We start from the raw sequence: 12,364 nt of genomic DNA, 5'->3' as shown, positions 1-12,364 counted from the left end.
ACAAAAGCAGTGGTAGAAGGCAGCCGGCCAGCACAGCAAGGCAGTTAGAGTGGCAGTCCCTCCTGACAGCAGAGCAGTCCTTCTGACAAAATGCATATCCAGACCCAGCAATGTCATAGGTCCAAAAGTGTCTTATTAGAATGATTCAGAGCCCCAGTACCTATACCCTAAAATGCCTTTGAAAGTGGAGGTAACTTTAAAGGAAAGTCTTTGCAGTGCACAGGTCCCCTTTCAATCAAGTCCTGACGTACAAGCTACTTACTTTCGGTAATGATGCATCTGGTAGAGACGATTCTAGCCACAGATTTCTTAACGTAGAATTATCTCCAGGCGTGAGACTGGATCCGGAAACTTTTTTGTCCTGCACCCCTGCGCGCCGGGGAGGACGGCATCACGCGGCTCCATCCAGGCGTCACCAGCGTATGTGACGTCAGCGAGATCACATAAGTCCTACCCCGGTGCCTGACATAAGCGTGCCGGGGTGGGACTTATGTGATCTCGCTAAGGTCACGTACGCGGGCGACGCCTAAGCGGAGCAGCAGGATGCCATTCCCCGGCACGCAGGGAAATGCTGGGCAAAAAAGTTTCCGGATCCAGTCTCACGCTTGGGGATAATTCTATGTTAAGGAATCTGCCAGTACTAGTCTTTGTAATTGATGGAAGGAATTTTGCACAATGGCAAACCATTCTCCCCCAGTCACAGATCTGGGTTTAATCCATTGTTATTTTTCTCACCACACCAGCCCAGTTTAAACATGGCCATATGCAAATCAGTCTGACCTTTGCCTCATGGGAACAGTCCAGCCGGAACTGCCAAGCCAAACCCATACATGTATTGGAGACAGGCTGGAAGGCACACAAAGAGCTAAGAGCAGAGAATGCCCACTTTCCAAAAGTGGTACTCTTAAACAAATAACGCCAAATGTCACTTTACTAGTAAAGAGGATCAGCCATACCATTCCAAGGATAGTAAACATAAAGCAGTTACTCCTCTGCAATCAGGAATTACACTCAAGTATATTAAGCAATTCCCAATAGTCACCTATGACAGAAGAGGGCCTCATAGTAATGAAAAACGAATTTGGTTGTTTGTCACTACCAGGACATGTAAAACATAGGTGCATGACCTACCTTTTACTTTTGTAGGACCATGCCCTTAGCGGTGGCTTATACGTAACAACAAGCATTTGCAATGCAATAGGTCTCGCATTGGCGCAGGTTTGAGCTATTGTCATTGTAAAATGGCAATGCCTTTTGTTTATGTTCTGGTTTTGTTTTTAACCCCTTCGATGCTAATGACCGAACGGTTCCGTCATGAGCGTCGGTTGGCCTGTGCTCATGACTGAACCATTCCGTCATGAGCCCGTTGGCTCATTAGAACGTTCAGCACAGCGCAGGAATCTGCGCCGCGCTGATGTGGTTAAAACATAAATGGCCATTGTTATTTACAATGCAGCACATGGGGAGGGGGGACATCATGTTTTGACGGGAAAGTGCTTGTACATGTGTGATAACGACAAAAAGGAGGTTTGATAAAATTAAACATTTGCCTAAGGTCACACAATTTGTTGATGCACAGAAGCCAGAACTGATCGGAGATTTCCCAATTTCACACTGTGCAATTCAGTCCCTAAAAAGGGTAGCTCTTCTGAAATCAAAGATTCATGCGTTGTTCTGACTTCTGTAAGGACGATACTACAGAATGGGCGATGGGCAGAATCTAGGTTATATTTTTGTCAGTTTTACATAGCACAAACTATGCCCAAGGATTTAAGATCACTTCACAGCAGACTACGTTGTACCTTGTTTTTTTCAGTAAAGGTTTCTTCTTCATTTTCGTATACGAAAGTATTTTCAAGTACATGAGCACCACTTATACGAAAGTATCCCTTTTAGTGAGTACTTCTTGGCGCAGTGGTATGATGTGCCCTTTTAATGTCAAAGACTCCACATGTTAAAGAAATACACTTTTTGAACTTTAGACAATGATATTTTACGTGATGTTTGTTGCATGGTTGATTAACGCATTTTCAGGCTTTGGCTCGTGCATGGGTTCTGGGAGCCGAGCTAGACCCTTAGCTCGGCTCTCCCTCTTTCTCTGTTGGATCGCCCACCCCAAGGGTGTCTGCTGCGCCCCTTATGCTTACGAGTGATTCAGTATTTCCTTTGAGTAATGACTGTGCTGCAATTGTGTTTTATTGATTGCGCGTCACAGTATCAGGGTTCAAACATGGTTGTGACGGACAGTACAACTAAACGTTGTCTCGATAAATAAAGGTTTGTTTTGTTTCCCGTGGCAGACAGGCTCAGGCACTGAATTTGAAAGGCTGGTACGGACTCCTCGATATTGCCACTTCCTGGAAGTCTGAAACGGGCACCGGCTGCTGAGAGCGAAGTGTTTGGCAGGAGCTATGACAACGCGAAAACACTTCAATAAGTCATGATTTGTGCGCAGGAAACATTTTGTAATCTGGTGAAGTGCAGATGGTGAATTACGAAGCAAACACAGTAAAGGGCAGAGACCCTGCTTGTAGTAAAGAAATGAACTTCTATTTCCAGGCAAGTTGTGAAATAGTTGATCACTATGGTGTAGCTTTTATTACACTAAGGTGTAGGTTTTGTGGTGTAAGGTTGTACTCTTTGGATATTCTACATTGTTTCAGCTCTTGTTATAGCTTCTGTTGCGCTATAGGTACTGTCCTACGTCCTATTAAAGTTCGCTAGCTTAACGGCGTGAGCTATAGCAGTATCAGATGCTTAGCGGCGCTTGCACAAAGCAGCGCAGCAAACGAGGAGCAACGGAAGGAAGGGAAACTTGGCGTTATCTGGCCAGTATCTTAACGGTCTTTAAGCAGCGCCTCATGGGGCTTCAAAGCGCTGTAAATTCAACATGAAACAGAGGGAGTACTGTGGAGAGGCAACCAACAAACAGGAGAAAGGAACAATCTGCTGCAGGCTCAGGAAAGACTGGATGAGATCCTCTGTGGGGAATATACACAAACGCACACACACACAAACAAACTGGGACACACAGTTCGAATGCACTGCAGCAGACAGGCACACGAGGCAGACAGAAAGAAATACACAAACGCACGGAGAGGCACGTACAGTGAAACACACGGAGAACCACGAACCAGAAACCCCCAAGACCTCACACCCAATCTGGCCGGCTAGAACGGTCTCCTCTTAATGGACCCCTCGAAGTTAGGTGAAGTTTGGTAAGAATCGGTCAATGGGGGATATGGGTAGCAGGATGAGGGGGCAAGAGCGCAAGCCGGGCGATGTGCCGATCAAACTGAGGAACGCATGCCACAGGGGGTGTCAGGGTCCATCACACTTGCCCACAAATGCCAGCAGGGGTGTTAGGCCAGTAGTTCGGGGGGGCCAAGAGGGCAGGGTCCTTCAGACTCGATCAGATACACAGGCCAGGGTGGAGGGGTCACCAGGGTAGACTCGTAGCAGCAAAGCAGCAGAAAACCCTGCTCTCCATTATCGTGGCTGTGCGAGGGCTGCTCTCTGCCGAGTATCACCGAGGAGTGCAGGGCTAGCGGAGAAGAGGTGTCCAGTTAAAGAACGGGAGGGAGGGAAAATAAGGGAAGGCGTAACAAGCCGGAGAAGGAAGTGAGAAAGGTGAGGACCTGCAGCAGTAGAGGCAGATGGTGGGTGAGAAGTTGGGAAGGGAGAGGTGGAGCGAGGGATGAAGTGAAACAGGGGAGAGTACGACACAAGGCAGTCAAAGATGTAGGTTTTCTTCACCAGACCTAATAGAACAGCGCTCCCGTCCTTCCGTGCCCAGCCCCACAGTCTGCCGGAATACCCGTATCCTCCCTGTGACCCCTTGCGCCTCGGAGGTCTGTATCTGCCTGCTGACAACCAATCACAGAGCAGACTGGTGCATGCTCCAGGCATGAAGGCAGTGTGGTTGCAGGAAGCCCGGAGCATTGGCTTGTATGCTTCACAGCTGTCTTGAAGACTTATCTGCTTGTTAAATAATCAATCGGATGAGAAAAGGCTTCACAACCGCCGTGAAGCAGACAAGCCAGTCCGTGTGAGCCGGACCAAAAAGCCAAAGGGAGGCAACGAAAAACCCTACTTTCCAAGGGGAAGGCAGCGTTTACCTCAAACGCTGACGCTACCTAATGGAAACGAAGGTTGGGCTTCAAGTCCTTTTCTAAAAGTCCTCCAACAATAAATCTCACAGAGCGATCTGCGCATGTGCGCAGCAACGCTAGGCAAGACCTAAAAATGCTAGTAGTTTTAAATGCAAAGTTGAAGGGGCAGTAAACTGCGTCCAAAGGCCCTACAATGGCAGGCCTAAGACAGGTTGGAAAGGCTACTTCGGTGGGTGGCACAATCAGTGCTGCAGGCTCACTAGTAGCATTTGCAATACAGCCCCTACATATATGGCACACCACTTTACAAGGGACTTACTAGTAAAACAAATAAGCCATTCAGATATACACCAATGTCATTATATTTAAGGGGGAGCACATGTACTTTAGCACTGGTTAGCAGTGGTAAAGTACTCAGAATCTGAAGGCCAACAAAAAGAATCAGCAGAACAGGAGATAAAAGGCAAAACGTCTGGGGAAACACCATCCTAAGGGCGCCAGGTCTTACACAGAGTTTTATGCAAAATTCATCCAGAACTACGCAACCAAAGTAGAAATGCTTATATGGTTATTAGACAAATTTGAAGTTTAAATGGGGAGAACTCAATCAAAAACTTCCAATAAACGGAAAAGAAAAAAAAAAGGTAGTCAATGGTCCATGTTTAAAACGGTTCATCAATAAAGAAAGGGTTCAAGTTGTGAGCGTAAGCAATTGTGGGCTAGGAGCAACCCAGTGTGAAAGCAGAGAGAATTTGCTCGGTCATAGAGAGAGGGAGGGGGTGGGGGTGGGAAAGGGTTATGGACATTTTGAAAGTGTGTGCATGTGTGTGTAGGTGGGGGGGGGGGGGGGGGGGGAAGAGGGCGGGGTTGAAAGACTCAGCATAATCAAGGGCCATAACCTCTTTGTCAATAGGTTGACACATGTAGGATGTGGTTGCACAACTGCTAGGCTGGCAAGGCTCCCTTCCAAACTGTAAGCTTAACAGTACAAAATTAAACGTGTATCTAGGAAAACCAATGTCCATGTGGATTGTATAACAAGGTTTCAATATTGAAGGAGATGCCATCATGCGTGAGGCTTCTGAACTCACAGAATGTGTAGTTTGTTTCTTTTTTTCACTGGAGAATGTTGACAGATTGGAAGACTAACATGAGTTTGCTTATTTCTTTCAACTATACATTTTCATCAGGTAAGATTTATATATGAATGAGGTGAATAGACATTGAAGTGCAGCGTGGCCTTAGGAGTGAAAGATCAAAGGAAAAAGTATCAATGGGTATTTCAAACTGCATGAAGAATTGGCACGCGAACATAATGAGAGGGCAGGATCATTCCTACGATTGGTCTAAGGAAAAGAAGACCTCAATGTTCCCACAAAGGAAATATCAGTATTTCTGGTACTAGAAGATGTGTATGTGAACACTTCTGGTAGCCAGGGATGGATACTATGATTGACAAACAAATCAGTTTGCACAGGCTTCTAGTGACAACTTTTCTAATGCATTACTTCTAAGGCATGTCCAGTTCAATTACTAGAGGACCATAGAGAAAACTTGGGATAGATTTTATTTTCCCTTTTGGAAGTGAAGAGCTCTGTTCAATGAAGAAGCCTCCTTTTCCTTAAAACGCTTTGTACTTCCATTGCCTCAATGCCCTTTCGGAGAGGAGGCCAATTCTAAAGGTTTACCGCCAACTGTGCCTTTGGACCTCAGTGTCAGGGGGAACCATAGGAGGACTCAGTCCGAATGCTTAGTCTTGGCCCCAATGAGCCCCTATACCCTTACGTGCTGCTTCTTTGTCAGTGTTTTGACATCTTCTTGAGAGTTTTCCCATTCTTGGTTTCAGTAACCTACTGGATGTAAGTCAGAGTCCCCTTTCTGCCTCACTCAAGTTCAAGTTTCCTCTGGGTTCTTCGGTTTGGTTGACAGCCCAAGATCTTAGCGATGTTGCCTGCTGCGACTGCACCATGATGTAATGAGCAAACTTCTGTTCCACCCTGGTCTTCAGGTTATTGGGCAGCAACTCACGTTACAGGCCTCAGAGCTGTAGTCTTTTAGCAAGCAAAGGTTGCAAACGTCATGGTGGTCTTTGGGGGGGGGTAACTTGTGGTGGCACTTCAGGCAGAACCCATCCCAGATGTTCATTCGCCGACCCACGTGCTTTATGCGGTTGCAACAAAACTGCAGAAAAACCTTTGGATTTTTGGAAGGAACTATTTTATGGTTGCCAGTCTTCGAGACTTAAGTTTCCCACAGGACTTTTGGATTTTGGTTGGTGACTCCTAGACTAAAACTTCAGTTTTTCTTTAAACCCCTTCTGTGCTTTCGGCTGTGCTTCCAGACCCTACATCTTGGTAAGATTATTCAATGGTCACCTTGAAGACGGAACCAGCCTGAAAACTCCAAAACCTGGAGTTCATAGATTGAATTCACACAATAGAACTATTACAGGAAGTTTATTAAAACAAAGCCTTTATTTCTTTTTGCTTTCCTTCTCCTGCAGAAAGAAATCCAATACATTGCCTCAATTCTCTCCATCATAACGTTAGTAGGTTAGCTCTGCTTCAGACTACAAAGCCTAAACATGCAAAGAAGGTGCCCAACAAGCTGTTCAACATCGACCCAGCTAACAAGAACAGTGGGCCTGAAACTGGAACATTATTAAGTTTAAAGAAAGAAACTATCTATTGCTGAGCACCACCAACCTCATGAGGGTTCAAGGTAATTCAGAGGGCAAAGACTTACTACACTACCAAATTAAAAAGAAAAACGCAAATAAAAAATAATAATAATAAATACAACCGCCCAAAAATATAGGTCAAATCTTCAGCGAAGTTAAAAGACAGTACACCTTGAAGAAAAGCCTCTATGTCAATTTTCCAACAACTATTTTAACTTTGTCAAGATTATGTCCTATATCCAAGTAGAACGTAAACTTATCCAATTGCTTCATTTAAACAACCCATGTTGACAATCCTTTTACAGTGACGAGTTGTCCATTTAATGTCCAATCAGTACAAGTATTGTAAATGCATCATGCCAACAAGGTAGAGAACCAACTCTAAACATTTACATCAAGGCACCAAATCACTAATTAAACCAACTCACTAGAACGGTGTTGGCCCATGCCACCTTGCAAAATAATCTAGTTTTATAACTGGTAGGAGGGAAGAAAAAAAATTGTAGACGTCGGGGAGGTCAGCTTTCCTCTCTCCTCACCAGTCAACAAGAAATAGTTTTGTTATCTGTAATCTCATCTGTGGCCTAGACATAATTGATCACATGATTTTATGAATAGCTTTGCAAGGTGGGCTGTTATTACCAGCACAGGTCTAGAACGGCATCATCAAAATCGTTGCTGTTCCTTGATGTTCATACCAGATACTTGCACAAATTGCCTCCGAGAACCAGTTGTAATACAAAATCCACACAGCAGACATTCAAGTCTGTGTCCACTTGGGCAGCGAAGCAAATCAACAATTTGGTTGAAAGGACAAACTTCTGGTGGGAGGTGAAGTGTCTTCATTTAAGTGGTACGAAGACTGAATAATTGTCCCAGCGGGCACCTAACATTTGAAGAACAAAAAGAACTAGGAGCTACCCCATTTCCAGATCTACTTGGGAAATAGATCTTGGGGTATAGTTTTCCCACACTGAAACTACAAATATGGGCTCTCCTACGATATTTCACTTTCCAGTACTAAAAAAGGTGTGGGGGCATGAAGGTGGCAAGACTTTAAAGGTTGACCCTATGATAAACGGCAAAACACTGCCAAACTGCCTCATGCTTCACAAATAAAATAAACCAACCAACTAAGAATAGGAATGGACTAGAATTATTTGTCACAACAACTGAGGAAACAGGATTGGTTCTCTACTCCAACATTTTAGTCCGGCATTTCTTGCACCAGGCAGATCATTATCAGACCCCATGTAAGGGTGGGGTGGGGGTGGGGAGAATAAATAGAAAAATATGGAGATTTCAAAAAATTCCAATCATCCAGCCAGAGTCACTTTCAAACAGGTACTACATGATATGATTCAGTCGCATTGTTTTCCTGGAAACCCCAGAGATCTATCAGCGCCTCAAGTACCGAGGTATCAAGTTTGGCAAATGCGTGGAAAGTTCTCAGAACAATATGTCCATCATTCATTTTCTACCAGAACCATTTAATAAATCTATCCGGAAACATGAATATCCTTGGGTCAAAAAAAAAGGTAATAACAATTAAGACTACTCACTGAGCCACCGATCATCATTATGAAGAACCTCCATGAAGGCAACTACAATCCAATCAGGAGGGATCTTCAGGTCTCAGTGTGTGGCTACAGGAAGTTTAATGTGAAGATAATAGAGCAAAGTGATACGAACTGAAAGCGACATCACAGTGAGAAGTGAAATGATGGTACTGGGAAAAGGAGAATGAGGAAGGGATTTCTACAGAGATACTCTGGTAACAAGGAAGAATTGTCAACTAGAGAGAGGACGTCTCCTCCATGTGGAAATAAATAAGGGATGATTCTAATGAATTACAATGTGATGCAGTCGATATTTTTTGTTTTTTAGTATAAGACCTGTAATCTTATCTTCTTCGTGATCTTGGGTCTACCGAGGATGGGATTGATCTTGCTTGCAGGAACTGTGGGAGGATAAGTTCTTTGTAGAAAACACTACAGTCTTCAAAGGTTATGATGGCAGTTCAGTGGATTTAATCTGGATGTGATCCTACTATACACCAATAGAACTTGGAGAGGTCACAGCATGAAGGGCCCTGGATGTTCCACACAAAATGCCTATCACTAGGGCACTGACTATTAAGAGTAGACCACAAGATCTTGAAAGGAAGAGCTAAAATTATTCGCAAAGAAAAGCCTTTACTTTACAGACAGTTTACATTACAAGCAATTTACCTCTTGTGATAAAGAAATTTGGGTTTGTGCATTGCCAAGAAGTTGGGACCGTTGAATAGTTGTAGAGTAATACTGTAAAGGCTCAGATTCTGCTCCGTACTCTGTGTGATGAGCAAAAATTCCATTTTCAGGGTGTAGACTCTGAGGCAGGCCTTCAATATGAGGCTTGAATTATGGAAAAGTAATCTTTCAAACAGCTGATGGCATGTAAATAGGAGACTTTGATACAACAGTATAGTGCGCATGCTGATGGATCATTTAGGTTTCGGTCTGTCAGGAGATCTTGAAGTGGCTCCATGTGAAGGCTGAATATCACTGCTGATAGGAGGAGTTCTGGGAAAAGTCAGATAAGTCCCCTTTACCAACATCGTAAAGTCATCTTGATCCTCTAACACACAGGGAACACCTTTGCAGTGGGAACACATATGCAGCGGGCATCTATCTGTTTTGCACACAAAAACTGCAAGATGGGTCAGGAAGATGTAATATTTTCTGCCATGCTCGATTGGAAGTTAGCAGACAGGTTAGACATTTTAATAAAGAGAACTTATCCTGTTGACGAGCATAGATACACTCCCTTAAATTACAGAGTTTCCATGTAATCTAAGACACCACATCCAGCGAACATACAGCAGCACCTTTTACATCAAGTTTCTTGAAGACTACAACATGCATCACATTGCACGGCCAGGACTTTAACCACTTTAAATCGCCAGATAGGTCCACATTCGGGCCAAAAATACTGTATTCCACAGCTATTGGACAGTGAGAAATGTAATTTCCAGCATATTGCATGGGGACAATTCCTTTTCATCACTCCATTCCACTCTTGCTATTTATCCCCAGCTACAACATCACAGATCTCAGTTCACCACAACTATAATCATCCAAATACGACAGCTTAAGTACGTCTGTAGCCAGTGTTAAAGAATCAATACCGGCTCATACATGTACCATTTTATTACTGCCAGTGAGAAGAGTTCATATTCAGCCTCTACTACGGTGGCATAAGGAACCAGAACCTAAATCCAATGTATTCTTAAGGATCAGTGGACTAGTATAAACTTAGCTTGTTATTAACCACAGTAACTATTCTTACAAATCACAACTGGCAACTTCGAATCTTAGCTAATGCCTACCAAAGAGATGCAGGCTAGCCATTGGACCATTTCACTTATCAAACCCCACTCCTCAATGTGCTTAGAAGTCTACATTGTCTGAGGGCTTGGGAAATACTATTTGGCTTGGCACTGTAGGGTCCTCCCCAAACGTTTTGACTTCACTCCTATTTTTGCAGAATTTGTTTCTGGTCCTTAGGACTCCGCACACTTTACAATTACTAGCCACTGCTAAAGTGCTTTGCTCTCTTCGTAAAACTTGGTGCGATTGGCTCCTACCCAATTGACATATTTAATGTATAAGCACCTAGTACATTGGCACTACCTGTGCCCAGGGCCTGTAAATAAATTAAATCCTACTATGGGCCCTGCAGCACCAATTGTGCCTCCCACTTAACTAGCCTTTAAACAAGTCTCAGGCTTGCCATTGCTGCCTATGTGTTTTAAATTGCCATTTCAACCTAACAAAATAAACCTTTTGCCAGTCCCAACCCTTATTTTTTAATGCATACAAGTCATCCCATGGGTAGGGCTTGGACAGCCCAGAGGACATGGTGCAATGTATTTTTTAAAGTTGAACATGTATTTTTAAGTATTCCCTATCCTGGTACTGAAAAACTAAAATTCGTTTACTACCCCAAGCCCATCTCTCCCATAGGATAAAATTGGAGTTCTCTTATTAAATTTAATAGGCTGTAACTTCCAATGGCAAACAGGTGACTAGTTAATTTTTGGGGTCTTTGGAATCGCAATGAAAAATCCTAATTTATGGTGAAGCCGGATTTTAAATTCCAATTTTGAAATATGCCACTTTTAGAAAGTTCGCATTTTCCTGCCTTAGCCATTAGGTGCATGCAGTTAGTCTCTGGGTCACATGACTGGGCGAAGTTTACTGAGGGGCTTTGTTTATTCCTAATAAACAGCCACACACAATAGGGCGCTAAGGTGCATCTGTTGAACTCTGGACCCCCAGAATGACTCCAAGGGCTAGTTCACTAGCCTCCCGACTTGAGGCTCTGGGACATAAGGCCCCAACAACCTCGACCCTAGTACCTGGTCTGCAAACCGCAAGTCTACCCTGCCATGTGGTGCCTCTCTAGTAATGGACCCTTGGAAGTGGGCCCAAGGTGCTCTGCCGGCCTCTGTGGATCCAGCGGAACAGGTGCATTTCCTCTGCTGCTGTGGCGCGACACCAAGTTGAACCGATACATCTCTACAGCTGCATTGATTGGATTATTCACAGAGACCCGCATCGCCTCCACAACCTCTTTGGAACAAACCCTTGCATCCCTCATTGACAGCAGCCTCGATGCCAGACTTGCATGGTTTGGCAGTCTTGCAGCTCCTCTGACCCGATGCATTGCTCCGACTGCCCAACGCATACTCAATGCTCGACTTCACATCGCCAGCCCTCGATAACGAGATCCTCTGCGATGACTAAGAACCTTTCCTCACCTCAGAACAGAACCATTGCTTCGGATGCCTGACGCATCTTCGGAGTGGCTATCGCAATGCTCCTCTAACCAGAAATTAAGGTACTTTGTTCAGTGGGTCTGTCTGGGACCCTGTAGGTGGCCTGTGCTCCATCATAGTCAGCCTGATATCCACAGTTGGTGCTTTGAGATTGTTTGACCTATTTTCACTAAATTCTTTAAAATTGCATATCTCCGGTCCTGAGGATTGGATTTGCCATTTAGGTCTGGTTTTATTTATTAAAGAAATCTCAATTTTTCTAACTTGGTGTGGGATCCTATAGGTGTGGTGTTTTTTACTTTTACTATTTAAAGAGTTGCACAAATACTTTACATATCACCTCCAAGTGAATCCTGCCTGCTCAGTGCCAAGCAACCAGAGGGCTGAGCACAGGTTAATGTGGGGGTTGGTTAGTTTCTTACTCCAACAAGGACGGTGCCTGACCAGGACTCACCCCCCTAGTCAACCAATAACCATTTTCTTGTAATTTGATTAAGTAATCTTAGACATGCTGGGCAGGATCACAACTGATCAATGTGACAATTTATCAATTTTAATTACCACGTTAAAATGTCAGTGAGACGTTGTCTCACTACCAACCTCCAATAAATCAGGACAAGACAAATAACATTTACACCTGCTGAATTCTATAGGCCATTGCCATGCAAAGTTGATGCAGTGGGTTTGCAAATTTGAGCCAATAGGACTAAATGTCTATGAGGTTTGTAAAACGCTGATCTCGCAATCTTG

The 12,364-nt window shown here is 44.0% G+C and overlaps 1 protein-coding gene across 1 annotated transcript in view; it reads right to left on the bottom strand.

Annotated features, from left to right (window-relative positions):
- The window catches only part of PRKAA1 (protein kinase AMP-activated catalytic subunit alpha 1), a 258,046-nt gene that overhangs the window by 100,240 nt on the left and 145,442 nt on the right, over positions 1 to 12,364 (bottom strand). The window lies entirely within an intron of this gene.

This window comes from Lissotriton vulgaris, chromosome 3_1, assembly GCF_964263255.1.
Source record: "Lissotriton vulgaris chromosome 3_1, aLisVul1.2, whole genome shotgun sequence".
NCBI lineage: Eukaryota > Metazoa > Chordata > Amphibia > Caudata > Salamandridae > Lissotriton > Lissotriton vulgaris.
Note: the sequence above shows the minus strand (reverse complement) of the source record. Positions and strands in the feature narration are given on the sequence as shown.